This window comes from Balaenoptera physalus (assembly GCF_965194825.1).
Source record: "Balaenoptera physalus genome assembly, chromosome: 1".
Lineage (NCBI taxonomy): Eukaryota > Metazoa > Chordata > Mammalia > Artiodactyla > Balaenopteridae > Balaenoptera > Balaenoptera physalus.
This window is the reverse complement of record NC_138882.1, coordinates 29,951,006-29,968,091: the sequence shown is the minus strand read 5'-3', so window position 1 is coordinate 29,968,091 and position 17,086 is coordinate 29,951,006. Positions and strand designations below refer to the sequence as shown.

General features: G+C 38.7%; 1 long non-coding RNA gene across 1 annotated transcript in view; it reads right to left on the bottom strand.

The window, feature by feature from the left end:
• The window catches only part of LOC309665233, a 91,032-nt gene that overhangs the window by 4,312 nt on the left and 69,634 nt on the right, over window positions 1–17,086 (bottom strand). The gene's annotated exons all lie outside the window — the stretch shown is intronic.

The window sequence follows — 17,086 nt, the reverse complement described above, 5'->3', positions numbered from 1 at the left end:
GGTGGCTTGCCCAAGAGCTTGGCTGAATTAACAGGCTATGAGCAGCAGAATTGGAGGAAATCAATAGGTTTGGGTTTTGCTCTAGTGTAGAGGCCTCAATTAGCTCTCCATCTACCTGGGAAAGGTCTTCCATTTGAATTTCCTTTGTTTTTTTATTGTCTCTAGACCATGATTTCCTGTGTGAATAGCCAGTTTCATGTTTCATAACAAGAAAAATAGGCAAATTCTTTCTCTTGGGCTGTAATTTGTATTCTGCAACTAGCGATTTGATATTCAGTCTTTCTGATGATTATTTTCTTTGGGAACAGTGGTGCTAAAAATAAGAAGGGAAAGTAATGTGGGGAAAGCAAATCAAACCTCACACTGCCTGAGCCATGCTGATCAGGTGGCTTTCATTGAGGACCAGTGGTCGGAAACACACTGGATGTCAGCAGCCAAAACCACCAAATGAAGCCAGGAAACAACTTGTCCCGTTTAGAGGCACTCACATCTCCCCTTGTAGGACCTCCATCAGGCTATTTCAGCCTCTCAAAACAGCACACTTTCAGTGCAAGTAGTGTTGCTTGCCTTTTGAAGAGTTAAAGAAAGGCGATTTTTATTAAAGATGTATTACACCAAAATCGTACCATGAAATACAGGAAACAAATATGCAGGAACTTTGACTCACGCATAGCTGAGGAGATGAGGTAAATCTTCTGGGGAATCCATGCCTAGACCCTTCTCTTATGTGAAGACTCCTTTTAGTTATTCCTTGGACTGCCATAGTCAATGACGACATTTACACAGGTACCATTAAAAAACGAGGAAAATGAGAATTCTGTAATTTGTTTTTCATAGATTTAAATATTTCGGCTTAAAGGGATGTCCTTTACTATAAAATATATTCTTTATGTTTTTTAGCAATAAGATGTTCTATCTACTATAAAATGACGATAATAATAACAAAAACTTTTGTCCTTTGCTGTTCTTGTTTGGTAAGTAAAGGAAAATGTTGAGTAGCTCTTTTAGTTATAACCACGATAATTCTCCGTAAAACACTATCCCAAAGCTCAGCAACAAATAGAAATAAGAATTTGTTTCTTGGTCATTTGTCTAAAGATTGGCTGGGGCAGCTCTGCTGTATGTGCCTTTTATTCTCCTGGGGCTAGTGGGCTATTGAGATGTGTTCTTCCCATGACAATGGCAGAGAAGCAAGAGAGCAAACCCAACCATTCCTTTGGCCAAAGTGAATCACGTGGTTGAGCCCAAAGACCAGGGTACACTCTGCCCTCCATAGGGCCAAGGTTGTGTGAAAGTAGAGCCACACTACAGGGGAGGGGAAAATTGCGAATAATGGTTCAATCTGCAACATGGTGGCAATTATATCAACCTCCATTTTTTCCTGATATTTTCTGACCTGAGAAATACAATGGTGAGCATCCAGCTTCGAAGGTCATCTTTGATCAGGAAAAAAAACTTAACATAATTAAACAGTAGTTTAGAAAAATCAGAGGTTTGAAGAATGTGATTAGAACTTATCACCACCAAGGCTACAGGCCCTCTTTAGGCCTTGATTAGCCCAGCTCTCATTTTGTGAAATATGATACTAATCTGAGGCACTTTACAATGACTGTACTGTGCCTATCACATTTTTAAGGCATCTTTGATAGAGTATTTAGGTGTTTTGTTTGTTATGACTGTTGGAAAGAAATGAACTCATGAGAATTCTGTGTAAGATCATAGGCAATTGATTAATTCACCTTGTACAGCTTTCCTTGTGCACATGCAGTGGATCCAGTTTCTACCCTAGGAACTTAATATCATTTGTTCATTATTAATTCATCATCCAAACTGTCCCTTCAGACAGATTATATTCTAACTTTAAAGCCTATTCAGTGTCAGTTTTGCCTATGAAATACTCAATGCCTTTTTAACTTTAAAATGTTACAAACTTTTTAAATAAAGATACTTTTAACTTTAAAAATTTATAAATTTTTTTAATAAGAAGAAATCCTAGAAATCTATCACTATGGCCTCCAGTCAGAAAGTTTAATTAAAAAAAAAACATCGAAAATGCCAAGAAATGGTTAGAGCATTTTGAAAATTTTCTGCTCATTTACACAATCTTCCTAGCAAAACCAGGGTCTGTGGAAGAATCAGCTAAGACAAAGGGCCTGAACATTGTTCCAGAATCTGTCTCTGACTTGTGGCTTTATAGTGGGCATGTTGCTTAAGTCTCTGGTTCTATATTTACAAACTGGGGGGTGGGGGTTGGAGTGGGATTTAAATACATGTGTGGATGTGTTTCAGAGCTCTTTGGAAGAAAAATGATACAAACCTAGAAATCATCTCATCCTCCAAAGCAGGATGTTGCTAGAGCCTCAGCACAAAGTCAGGGAGGACAGCCTTCCTCTTAACAGGGACCCCAATATCCCACTTTTGCCTTCTCAAGAAAAAGCACAAAACACATGGCCAGCCATCTATTTCCCAGCCAGCAAGCTGGATGCAGTCACACAAGCAGGGGACAAAGGTCTTTTGTTTTCCAGGCAGCTGCCTTGACCCACAGGTCTGCACCCATCAGAGAGCTCTGCGCACCAGTGTGTGCACACAGCCTCTTGCCGCACAGCTGGGCTTCCTGGGTTCTTTATTTTATAGGGTCCCGGGATTGTGTCCCTTTAAGAACAAGTCATTTGGACATTATAATATTCTCCACGTTCTCCAAGGTTCAATCCAGAGAGAGTCTGCTCAGTTTACATCAGGCAAAATCACTTTTATGGGACTGAGAGGGAGACTGAGAGCAAAGGAGGCCGAGTGGCAGGAAGTGGGGACTCCTGCAGCTGGTCAGTGTCTCTGGGGCACTCCCCGTTTTGTTCTGTTGTTCACCACAGCCAGGTGAAGTGAGTTCCTCTCATCAGTGGGCGTGGCATTTCACATAAATATCAGGTAGCTCAGGCACTCAGCTGAGGAGCTTCAGCCCAGATGCCTAATCTCTGAGGGAAGCAGAAATGGCTTTTCCCCAAGAAAGACCGACAGCAGGGAGCTGAAGTTCTCCAGCTCCACCAAAAGACATAGAAAAGGAGAAGAAAGCACACTAAAATCTGGAAGCTGGGAAACAGATGGATGAATGGTGGCGACTTTTAGAAGTCACAAGAAAGCTGAAGAGGAGCAAGCAAAGAAGCCGCAGGATTTCCTCCACAAGGTCCGCAGAGTCTCAGAAATCGGCAGCTCGGAGTACGTCTGGCGTGCGGTGACTGTGAGGCTGAAGCATGAAGACTGGGCCAGGGTCTCTGCAAAAATCTAGAACCACGTGTATCCCCTCAACTCTGGTTAGTTGGACTAACCTGGGGCCCCTCCCTGAACCCAGAAAAATGACCGGACATTTAATCTCTGATAGTGTATAACTGAGTCTCTGGGCTTAGGGACACGCAGGTGTGGTGTATGTTGGGGTGCCCCAATAAAAACGGGGGATTATGTGAAAATTCTGCATATTCTGTTTGGAAAACCCCCCTCAACACCTCCCCTGCACTTTCCTCCCCTTTTCTGAAAGCAAGCAGCTGATTGATATCCTACAGACAGGATACTCGAAGAGACTTCTTGGGAGAATCTGATGTCCTAAGTGAAGAGATTTTCAGATGCGGACATGGAGGACTGCCCGGTGACCTAAACCACCAACCATCTTATGAGGCACCTACAATCAGGCAATCCTCCCCTACACACAGAGCTTCCAGTCTTAAAATGTATGGGCACACAGCAGAGACTCACCAGACATTTGAGTAAAAGCTTCTAATAAGAAAGGCAGAAGCCAAGACACACTAAACATGAAAAGGCAATTGGAGAAAACGACTGTGCAAGGGGAACCCTTGCAAACAGTTGTTTCTCCACCACCTGAGGGGGGAGAGGGTGGATTAGATTGTGTTAGAAAAATCTGCTTGCGGTTTTGAGAATTCAAAGTTGGATGACTACCTAATGCTACAAATAAGGGCAGATGCTAGAAGGATTAAAAGTCTAAAATTGAAAGGTGAAGTTATAAGTTTAATATCATTGGAGACTATATCCATGACCTAGAGGCACGAAAGCACCTTTTTAAACAAAATTCAAAAACTATACCACAGGCAAAACGTTCAAAAAATAGAAATTTCTGTTCAATGAAAAATGCTAAGGACTAGTGACGGAACAAGAGAAGGTATCCTCAACATGTGAAAGCAGTGAATTTATATCTAGAATACGAAAGGAACTCCATCGAATCAACAAGCAGCAGGCAGCAACCCCACACACTCTCTCACCTACTCAAGGACATCTCTGAAGCACGGATACACTTTCCCTCCTGTACCATCAACGTTTCCCTCTCAGCTGGATCATTCCCATCAGCATGTGCACATCCTTTTGTTCATTATTCAAGTTTAAAAACACCCTTTCTTAACCCCACTTCAACTATATTTCTCTGTTCCTTGTCACAGAAACAACCCCCAAAATAGTTGTCTAGACTCCCTGTTTCCAATTCTTCTCATTCTCTTTTTAATTTTTTATCATGTAATATTTCATTAATACAAAATATATGTAAGTTATGAAACATTGAAAAATGACCACTAATGAACCTTCTACTCCACTTGAAAACTGGAACATCACCAACGTCATTGCACCAACCTATGTGTTCCTTCTCTGTGCCATCCCTCGGCTCTTTCTCCCCCAAATGGAGAAGAAGCCACTTCCTTAAATTTTGTGTGTGTCATTTTATTTTATTTTGTCAACTTTTATCATACGTATCCATATTCCTAAATAATGCACACTAAAATCTGGGGGAGATCATATTTTGTTAGTTTTCCCTCCACATAGTAAACATTCCAAATTTAACAAGTTCAGAAAGAAACTCCTGACCTCGCACCTCCCACAATCTTCCCAGTCTCACAGGGTCATCCTTCTAGTTGCTCAGACAAAATTATTTTAGTCACTTCTGGCTCCTCTCTTTCTCTTGTAATACCTGTCCAACCTATCAGTAAATCCTGTTGGATCTACCTTCAAAATACACTTAGAATCCAACCACTTCCCGTCTCTACTCCTTTCACCGAGATTCAAGCCACTGTCACCTCTCATCCTGACGATTGAAAGATCCACATATCTGTATCCTTGCTTTTGCCCTTGCCCCCACCTCCACTCACAGTCTACTCACAGCATAGCAGCCAGAGTGATTATTTGAAAATCCACATCAGATCACATTACTCTTCAGCTGAACACTCTGCAGCAGCTTCTATGTCAGGCAGAGTAAACATCTACAAGGCACATCACGCTCTGGACAGCCCCAAGAACTTCACACAATGTGTGGACTTCCTTTCCTGCAGTCTTCCTTGGGTCCACTCCCATCTGCTTCAATGAACAAGCCAGAATCCTCCTTCCCCAAGACCTTTGTCTTCTATCTTGGGTGAAGCTCTTTTCCAAGAATATGCCCTCTTCCCAAATGGTAGGCTCTCCCTCACCTCCCTTACTTTTTAAATGTCATCTTACCAGTGAGACCTTCCCTAACACTCTATTTAAAATAGCATTAGATCACCATCAGTACTTTTTATCCCCCCTTTCCGATTTATTTTTCTCCACAACTCTTATCACATTCTGACAGGTATATCTTTTGCTTCTTTGTTTACTGTCTAGCTTCCTTCACTAAAATATAAGCTCCTTGAAGGTAAAAGTTTTTCTGTATTGTTCACTACTCTATCCCCAGCAATGCCTAGAACATACTACATCTGAATAAATATTTATTGAATGAATAAATGGATGGATGGATGAATAAGTGAATGAATAAATGAATATAAACAATCTTTTCATTTACCTCACTTTTACCAGCTACCAATATACCATTCCCAACTCCATATCCTACCATCCCTTACCTACCCCTAACCAAACTCCAGGCCAAACCAAAAGTGGTTAGCTCCCAGCCCAGTGACTTCTAGATGGTAATTACAGGTTCTCTCTCTGCCTTTTCTCAGAGCCGCAGGAGACATGCCCCACAATTTTTGCCTCTTTCTCCTTTAGCATCCCTAAAGGCTGTCATAGCACTGGAAGCTTCAAAATGCATTCTTCCACAACTGAAGGTAAAATGGTATTTCTCCGGAAGTCATTACCTATTTGTCTTCCACCACTGACATAAGCCTATTGTCAATTTTAGGGATATTAAAGCCTAAAGTCTAAAAGCCTATGAGCAAAACATCCAGTTTTTCAGTTTTAAGAGTCTGTGTGGTATATTTGGGTTTAATATTACACTTATAAAAATAAAAAGCAGTAGATTCCATTTACTCTACATCCTTCCACTTTCTTGGAAAATCTTACATCAGATCAGAAAAACCTAAATTACATGAAGTTTACAAAATTAGTTGCCTCATGAATAAATGGATTTATTATTCAAGATGCTGGGAAGCATATTTTATTATTCAATATCATTGGCACAAAATATTTGAAGTGTGAGATGAAATATTTTCCAGCTGCTTCACTAAATTCAGGCAGACCAAAAAGAACATTTGCACATTAACATAAAACATTCATCAAGAGGTCTGTCGGCAGTGTAGAGGGAAATGGCCAAATTTTTTTGTTGCTAATAATTTCCATTAAATGTGTGGCTTGTGACCATTTTTACTGTATTGTATTCTGGAACTTACCTCAGGTAATGGAAGCTATATCCAAAGATCTTATAAACTATTCACTGCAAAGAAATAGAACCTTCCAGAAGTTTTCTTAATGATTGAGAAGATATGAATGACCAAATAGCTTAAAAATCAATTGGGGGGGGGGCTTCCCTGGTGGCACAGTGGTTAAGAATCAGCCTGCCAATTCAGGGAACACGGCTTCGAATCCTGGTCAGGGGAGATCCCACATGCCGCAGAACAACTAAGCCCTTGCACCACAACTACTGAGCCTGCGCTCTAGAGCCCACGAGCCACAACTACTGAAGCCCGCATGCCACAACTACTGAAGCTGTGCACCTAGAAGCCTTTCTCCACAACAAGAGAAGCCACCACAATGAGAAGCCAGCGCACCGCAATAAAGAATAAACCCCGCTCGCCCGCAAGTAGAGAAAGCCCGCACAGCAACAAAGACCCAATGCAGCCAAAAATAAAATAAATAAAATAAATAAATTTTTAAAAAATCAATTGGGTTAATTTCATGTTTTGCTCAAGAATTGAAGTTCAATATTTCTAGAACTCATGAACTTTTAACAAATATAGCAAGTGAGAAAAAATGTTTTCAATTTTTAATTAAGCTGTTCAATTCAAATTTTGGGGCTTATCTCTGAGTTCCCCTCATCTCCTCCCCCTGAGTCTGTTTCTGATGCACTGTTTTATCAAGGTCAAATTCCAAAGGTTATTCACCTGCCTCAGCATTTGCCTCATAATATTTTCAATAAATGTTGAACCCTTAGGTTCTTAAAGGTAATGCAAGATACATTTTTCTAAGTTTACTTTAGAGAAAACTTGCAGGAGTTTCATGTATCACTGGCTTTAGAACTAAGTATTATGAAGGGGGAAATAGCTTGAATAATAGAATATTCAGGCTGGAAGAAACTTGAGATTTTCCAGTTAACCCCTTCCTTTCATAAGGAAACTCAGGAGGTAAAGTTGTTTTCCTGGTCCAACAGCCAGTTTGTTGCAGCACTGGACTTGGAACTGAGGTCCCTGCCAGCCGGCCCTGGTTTTCATCACCATCTTCTGAAGTCACTGTCTGCATAATTTACCTATATCTTCTTTTTCCCTGAATCCAGTCAGGCACCAAATCCCAGCCTTCAACCTTAGAAATGTCTTTATTTTCTGGCCTCTCCTCTGCTTTCCTGTTGTCACTGTCTCGATCCAGCCTCTCACTCTCTCTTGTCTGGACCACTGCATGGTCCTTCTGTCCAGCTGTCCTGCTACCCTCCCACCAGCTCATTCTCTCTGAGGCTGCAAAATCACCCCATCCAAAATAATAACTTGATTACACTATGTTCCTGCATTGGCTTCCTACTGTCTCTGAAATCAAATCCAAGCTCTTCACCCTTGGGTACGAAGTTTTTTTTGCAATTGTCTGGAGCCCTAGCATCCTAACCCCATGAACTCTACTTTAGTCCCAGGGAATATTTCTTGTCACTTTCCACTGCCCAAAATGATTTTTAATGTTCCTTATCATCTGGCAATAAATCCTGTTTGTTTGATTATTGAGAAACTCCTAGTCATCCTTCAAAAGCAATTCAAATGTCACTTCCTCTCAGTTTTCATAACACTTCGTGAAAGTGTGGAGCCCCCTTGGTCCCTTTAATCACCTCTGCCAGTCTGCAGTCCCACTCCCCACACATAACCTCACCCAGCCTCTTCCACAGCATAGGCCTTGCTCTTGATTCCAAATTTGGCCTCCCACTTCTTTCATTCTGCTCCTGCCCCTCTCCTACACTCAGACTTTTGATTTCCAGATTCTCACATCTGTCTTTTCTTTCTGACATAGGTTCTCCAAAGACTAGGCTCTCTACAGACTAATGAATCAGATGTTATGACCCCTCCCTTATTTTCCACCTAAGATCAGGGTCGTAGGTGACCCACACCAGGATTCTGCCCCCAAAGGCAGCTCATAGCTGACATGACCAATCCCCCAGGTGCACCAAACAGTAAAAAGATTTAGGTAGAACTTCTTACACTGTAATTGGATAAGTAGCTTACATGTTTGTCTACCCCTTTAGACTGTGAGTTACTTCAGGTCAGAAACTGTGTCTTTTTTTCTTTAATTGCTAATACCTAAAACAGGGCTGGTATAGAGTTGGCATGTAATAAATATGTGAATGAGTGCAAGTGATAATAATAACAATGGAGCTCAAAGAATGGAACAGAAAGTTAGATAGGGAGTCATGACACAAAACACTTCCAGTCTGAAGAATAAAGTGTTTGTGGAATACTAGAAATTGAATTCAGGTACTTATTTCTTTTATATTATTATAATAGAATACAATATTTAGAAGGATAGACCACTGAGTTAGATGCTTGTACTATGTGTCAGGATCAGCTAGATTACGCTGCGGTGACAAACCCCAGATCTTAGTGGTTTAAAGTAGCAAGGATTTACTTTCATTTCCAATGTGGAGATAAGCGAACTCTGATCATCAGAGTCAGTCTAGAGGGCAGGTTGATGAAGGTTTATCTCAAAAAGTGTTTCCATGATGGCTGGAAAGTCTTGAGCCAATAACTAAAAGCACATCATTTCTACCCAAACCCATCTGCTAGACCCAGTCACGTGACTATGCCTGACTTCAAAGAGACCAGGAAGGACAATCCTAAAATGCACCTGGAAGGACAGGAACACTGGGTATCAGTGGAGGTGGCGATATCTACCACATACCACTCCTCTAGCCACACGTTCAGTTTCTCTTCACCCCTTATGCAGGGCACAGCCTCCTACCATGGCCCTGTCCCAGCACTGTACAATGGGTATATATGTGTTGGGGAAAGAGGGTAATCAATAACATATCTTTTTAGTTGACAGGTTTTTAGTTCAAGAGGAAATATATCTGACCTAATGTAGAAACAAATGTTTATGACCCATGGGTATTAGTTTCCTAGGGCTACCATAACAAAATGTCACAAACTGAGTGGCTCAAAACAGTAGATGTTCATTGTCTCACAGTTTTGGACAACAGACGTGTGAAGTGAAGGTGTCAGCAGAGTCACGTTCTTGTGAAACCTGTGGGGGGAGGACCCTTCTTTGCCTCTTCATAGCTTCTGGTGGTTTACCAGTGATCCTGAACGTCCCTTGGCTTTTGCAGCAGCAACACTTCAGCTTCTGTTTCTGTTGTCACATGGCATTCGCCTCTCACATCTGTCTCTTCTCCTTTTCTTATAGAGACACCATTCGTATTGGTTTAGGGCCCACGTTAATCCAGTATGACCTCATCTTAATTTGATTACATCTGTAAAGATCCTATTTCCAAGGAAGTTTACATTCACGGGCCCCAGAGGTTAGGATGCCAACATATGTTTTTAGGGGAACACAACTCAACCAATAACACCATTCACCTCCTCAAAACCCTCATATAGACAGAGTTGCCCATTATCCAGAGTCATGAACTTTGAGCTCAGTGCCATGACTGGTTAGGACTCTTGAGTTGACTTCCTTGGGAAGGGCATTTATGTATTGTGCAAGGGGGAAGGAGAGTGAACCAAATATTTGGTGTCTAGAATGGTGGACTATAGTAGACATTAGAGCTCCTATTATTTAGGAGAAGAAATTTCCAGTTATTTTCCAACCAAACAGTTGGATTCCCTGCTCTTATGAAACTAGGTGTGATCACGTAACTTACTTTAAGCCAATGAAATGTGAGCAGACTTGATATGTGTTATTTCCAGATGCTAGAATTTAAGAGCCAAAGCACAAGTTTCCACCTTTCTTTATCTTCCAGGTTGAAAGTAAATCTCCAGGTGGTGAAAGTTCTGGAATGAAGGTCCTGGTATAAAGACAACATGAAGTAAAAACTCCACCATACTGACCTGTACTTGGCATGTATCATACCCTGTGACACAGCAATTTATATTATATATATATATGTATGCATATATACATATATGAAAAATTCCTGTACGTATTCATCAGGGAAACATATACAGGTACTTTTAGTAGAATTTTTGCAGCAAAAAATGGGAATCACTCTAAATGCTCATCAATTGTAGGTTGAAATAAATAAATAACTACATCTATAATCTGAATAATATATAACAATGAAAATAAGTGAATTATAGCTCCAAAAATCAATATAGATAAATTTTTAAGACATAATTTTAAGCAGCCATGAAGAATACATAGGTATGATTCCAATTCTATAACTCCAAGAATTAATCAGTATTTGTACATGGGTACAAAAATGTCTGATAACAGTGAAGAAAAACCAGGGAACAAAATCCAGCTAAGCAACTACTTCTGACATATGTGGAGTATAATGTGATTGCAGAAGGCACACAGAGAGCTCCTAGGGTGTGATAATTCATTTTCTGGCATGACTGTTGGGCACATGTTGTTCATTTTATTATTGGTCTTTAAACTCTACATATATATTTTTTATGTACTCTCTTTATAATGTATATCTTGCAACTATTAAAAAAACAAATCTTGGGCATCTATATATGAAGGACATGAGTTATAGAAATAATTCCATTTTTTTAATGTAAAATGAAGAACATTTTTTGTATAAAGTCTTTTGTTTCTTTCTTATTTTTATAATCCTTTTATTGCTTTAAACATTTTACACCTAATTATTTTATATTCTGTATTTGTTAGTTTTGATGTCCAAAGTCTTTGAGATCTAAATGTTTTATGTTCTGCTTATTCTGTTTCCCTGTGTATTTGTTGATCAGTGATTGTGAGCTAAAATTTGGTTGATCTCTACCCATGAGAATCTTGGAAGCATTTTCTCCAGAAGGATTTGTGTTTTCTTCTGCCCAGCTCCAGTGAGATACCACTGACCTATCTGAGGCCCGTTCATGGTCCCAAGATAAATGTGGGGTCTTCTGGCCAAGCTCCCACATGTTGCCGCTGGTACAGAGATTAGTCTCTCAATCATGGTGCTGATACTGAAATTTGCCCTCAAAAATGTTACCATTTGTATTCATTTACTGCTTACCCCTCACTTGTTTAGTTAACTAATTTTTTTGGTGGGGGAAGTAGGGAGCTTCAGAGATTTCTTTAATTTCTTGTAAGCCCAGTAATGCATTAAAAAGTATGGGTTTTGTTTTGTTTTGTTTTTTGATGCTTTTTAGCTCAACAATTCTCCACAGCATAACTTATTCCAGTATACTGCTCTCCAAATGTGTTCATCTGGCTTACTTTTCATCCCTATAAAATTAAAAAGTGAGCCAGTTTATTTTGCTTAATTTGAAAGTATGAGAAGCTCATAAATTTTTTGGCTTTTATATCCAAGTGGGCTTAGTCCAGCAGAATTGGATTTTTCACCTGTTTAATACCTGCCCTTTGACCTCCAGGATGACCTGTGTGCTGGACACTTTTCCTAGGGCACAGCATTGGCAGTGACCTGAAATTCATAAATGTTGGATAAGCATAATAATGTGGTTTAAAATAGTAGCTATTTTTAACATTGTGACTACTTATTTTTCAGTCACAACCAACAGATATTCAGGCCTTAAACAATAAAATGAACAAAGCTTTTCTGCTGGCGCTCCCTGCTGTATTTTCTCTTTCCAACATCACTTTGATAAACTCAATTTGTATCTAGAAAGCAAAACCCTAAAGTTCAAACAGGACATTTGGCTCGGAGCTCAAGAGATTTTTTCTAAGGAAAAATGACTAGGCTTCTGTGTTGTATTTATTTAACCTACAATAAATCCTCTGGATCCTTTCCCCTTACCACAAATGACTTCCATCCCAACCTTGAAGTATATAAAGATTGGGGTCTGCTGCTTCTCTGAGTTGAGTTTGAGTAATTTTTCTGGAATGTTTGGTTTTGACAAATGTACCCGTCATATTCACCTTACATTTTCAGAGCCACTTCACCTGTCCCTCCTTCCTAAATTAGACTCTTCCTTGTTCTCTAGGTCTACTTAGAAATACACTAGATTTGAGGCATTACTTGGTAGCTTTAGCTGCTATTATACCAAGGGCAGAAAAAGATTTCAGGGATTTAATGGAATGTTCAGGGCTGACCCCAAGAAAGTTTTGGAGACATTCAGTTTGTATTTTAGAATTCTCTTTCCTCCCTGTTATTCCCTCTCCTCCTTACCCTCCAAGCTCCAACAATGTACACATCTGAGTGCATCAATAGTCTCAAAGACCCTTCCTAGGCTAGGTAGTACACATGCTCCAACGATCTTTCTTATTCCTCTCAACCAAATTTTCAGTCTTTCAATGATGCTAGCCTTGAATAATCTGAGAAAGAAACGCACTTAGCAAATAATTCACCTCAATGTGGAAATAAGTAATAACTTTTAAGTTACCAGAAGTTTTCTCATTTTTAAACTGAATGTCCCTTAACCTAAAGAACTGTCTCATCAGTAGGATTTTGGAATATGTAGGAGAATTTTTTTTCTTTTTTTCCACATCTTTACATCTTTCCCCATCCTGTTAAACAAAATAGCATGGATGGATAGGTAGATAATAGATAGATAGATAGATAGATAGATAGATAGATAGATAGATATGAAAAAAGAAAGGAAAAGAATAGCAAAAATATTATGATTCAGTAAAGCAATGATACTATAATTTAGAACAGAGCTTAGAAAGTGAGAAATAATCAGTAGACATTCAGGGATAACAATAACAATGGAGGGTGGGGAGGCAGCTGTTAGGATGCTATAAGTTAAGATAATAGTGTAAGCTAGTACTTGAATACTAGGTTATAAATGACTTTAGGTACATCCTATTTCCCCTAGTTTAGAGGCTATTTAATCAGAAATTCAGAAATTGTGTTTCTGTACATGATCTGCCTCTATGACCTTCAGAATCAGAATGATATATCAGAGGTCCCTGAGGGGAAGGTACCAAAATAAAACCACATTATTAACTAAGTGGAAAGAGATGAAAGTGAAATAAACTCATTTTTTAGAAATCACCATCTAAAGTAGAAGGACAAGAGCAAGTTAAACATGGAATAATGTACTCTTGTTTATAATATTTTAAAAAACTGGATTTAGCTGAAATGCCCCTCAGTGGGGATTGGTTATATAAATTATAGCACAACCCACCAATGGACCACTATGCCTCCATCAAAAAGAACATGTTAGAACAAGGTGCACTAATATGAGAGAGATCCACAATAGTAAGGTAAAACAGATTACAGAGATGGCTAAGACCAAAGTTTAAAAAAATTCCAGAGAAAGCCAAAAGGAGAGAATATTCTGCAACTCATCTTATAGTGCAGGTATATATTTTTAACACATAATCAAAACAAGATTTTTACATAAAAGAAAAGTTGTAGGCCAATGACACCCACGCAAAGATGTAAAATGAGATATTACATCACACCTGTTAGGATGTCCCTTTTATCAAAGAGACAAGAGATAACAAATACTGGCAGGCTTGTGGAGAAAAGGGACCCCTCGTGCACTGTTGGTGGGAATGTAAATTGGTGCAGCCACTGTGGAAAACAGTATGGCGGTTCCTTGAAAAGATTTAAAATTGAACTACCATATGATCCAGCAATTCCACTAACAGATGTATAACTGAAGGAATGGAAATCAGTATCTCAAAAGGATATCTGCACACCCACGTTCATTACAGCATTATTCACAATAGCCAAGATATGTAAATAATCTAAGTGTCCATCAACAGATGAATGGATAAAGAAGATGTGATACATATATACAGTGGAATACTATTCAGCCTTGAGAATGGAGATCTTGCCATTTGTGACAACATGGATGGACCTTGAAAGCACTATGCTAAGTGAGATAAGTCAGACAGAGAAGAACAAATACGGTATGATATCACTCATATGTGGAATCTTAAAAAACTGAACTTGTAAAAACAGAGAGTAGAGTGATGGTTACCAGAAGCTGGGGCTGGGGGAATTGGGGAGATGTGGTTTTAAGGTTGAAAACTTATAACTAGTAGATTAATAAGTTATGGAGATCCAATGCACAACATAGTGATTATAATAAACAATACTGTATTATAAACTTCAAAGTTACTAAGAGACTAAATCTTAACTATTCTCAACACAAAAAAGAAATGATATTTATGTGACATGATATAGGTGTTAACTAACACTACTGTAGTAATCATATCACAATATGTAAATGTGCTAAGGGCTTCCCTGGTGGTGCAGTGGTTAAGAATCCACCTGCCAATGAAGGGGACACGGGTTCGAGCCCTGGTCTGGGAAGATCCCACATGCTGCGGAGCAACTAAGCCTGGGAGCCACAACTACTGAAGCCCGTGCGCCTAGAGCCTGTGCTCTGCAACAAGAGAAGCCACCGCCATAAGAAGCCTGCGCACCGCAACGAAGAGTAGCCCCTACTCACCGCAACTAGAGAAAGCCCGTACACAGCAACGAAGACCCAATAAGGCCAAAAATAAATAAATTTATAAAATAAAAAAAATGTGCCAAATCAGCATGTTGTACACCTCAAACTTACACAATGTTGCATGTTGATTATTTCTCAATTTGAAAAAAAAGATGAATAGGAACTGAAATGGGCCCTTATGAACACTCCTGCTTAGCAAGAAAATAAACAAAAACTTTTTTTAAAAAAGGTATTAAGACAAGAAAGATATAAAACTATATTTACAGATCAGATGAGGGTTTATGCAGAAAACTCTAAAAATCAAAAAGAAATCCATAGTTAATAACAGAATTTGGCAAGGAGTGGGATAGAAGATGAGTATTAAAAATATATTACATTTCCATAACACAACAATAATCTGTTAGAAAATGTAATTTTTAGTGTACCATTTACAATAGCAACATAAAAGTAATTTGGAATAAACCCTACCAAATATGGGTAGGACATTTACTGAAAAAATTTTAAACTTTGGTATATTATTTTATTCTTTACATAGGCACTTTAAAATTCCTTAATGAAATATTTCATAATACAAAATTTAAAAAAACGATGTTTTAAATTATTATAAAATTAGCATGGGTAAAAATTTTTATACATAAACTCATCAAAAGAAAAGGCAAAACATAAGACAAAATCTTTGCAAACAAGCCTATTCATTTAAAATGTGTTTGTATAAATTGCATCTGTGTATACATAGAAAAAGTCTGGAATTTTATAAACAAAAATTTTAACTCATTTTTCTGGATATGTCATTAATTTAACAAAAACATCTTATTTACTATATGGCAGACACTGACAAGTACTTTACAAATGTTTACTCATATAGTTCTTATAACAGCCCTCCGAGATGTGCACCATTATCCTCATTTTACAGATGAGCTCACTGAGACACAGACAGACTCTGTGACCTGTGCAAGATCATAGAGCCAGCGGTGGTAGAACCAGGGTTTGAACCCAGGCAGTTTGACACCAGAGTCTGGGCTCTTCAGAACTACATTAGGCTAAAGTTCATATGGTCATTTAAAATTTTTTCTTTATACTTTTGAATTGTATGTTTTATAATAAGCACATTTTATAATTAAAATCAAATATTAGGTCAATCCATTTTGGAAAGCAAAGTAATGCATTTTTGGCTTGGTTGTGGGATATGAAATTCACATAAATATAAGAGGAAGAACAAAAGAGTTTTTCAAAAGCCAATATAAACTCATTCCACAACATATAATTTATATTTTGGTATTAGGTTCTGTATATTTAAATGCTGCTAGTAATGCTGCTTCCACAGAGGAAAAACATACGCCGATGTTACATCTTAAATCCTTTATCTAACCATTTTTTAAGATTGAAGTATAGTTAATTTACAATATTGTGTTAGCTTCAGGTGTACAGCAAAGTGATTCAGTTATATATATATATATCCTTTTTCAGATTCTTTTCCATTATAGGTTATTATAAGACATTAAATATAGTTCCCTGTGCTATATAGTAGGTCCTTGTTGCAAGGATTCTTCAATATATGCGTCAATCAACGTGATACACCATATTAACAAATTGAAGAAGAAAAACCATATGATCATTTCAAGAGATGCAGAAAAAGCTTTTGACAAAATTCAACACCGATTTATGATAAAAACTCTCCAGAAAGTGGGCATAGAGGGAACCTACGTCAACATAATAAAGGCCATATACGACAAACCCACAGCAAACATCATTCTCAACGGTAAAAAACTGAAAGCATTTCCTCTAAGATCAGGAACAAGTTAGTCCCAGAATCTGGGCTTTCCACGCACAGAGCTGCCTCTTCTTACCTGGGGAAATTGAGCTTCAGAGTCAGATAACAGCCTATCTGACTACAGTCAGTACACAATGGCAGGAATACTCTTCCTCAGCATTTCTCTCATTCTCAGACTTATGCAGACTCAGCCCCTATTTGATCCTTGAATTGAGGCTCTCTACCTTCACATCCATGATTCAGAAACAGGGACACTGGTGATCTAGTGTTTTTCTTTTTCTCTGTCTCGCACATTGCTGCCATGTAGGGGCTTTTAATTGCTTGTGGAGTTAAATTAATCCTAATTCTCACTGCCACCTGGGAAAGG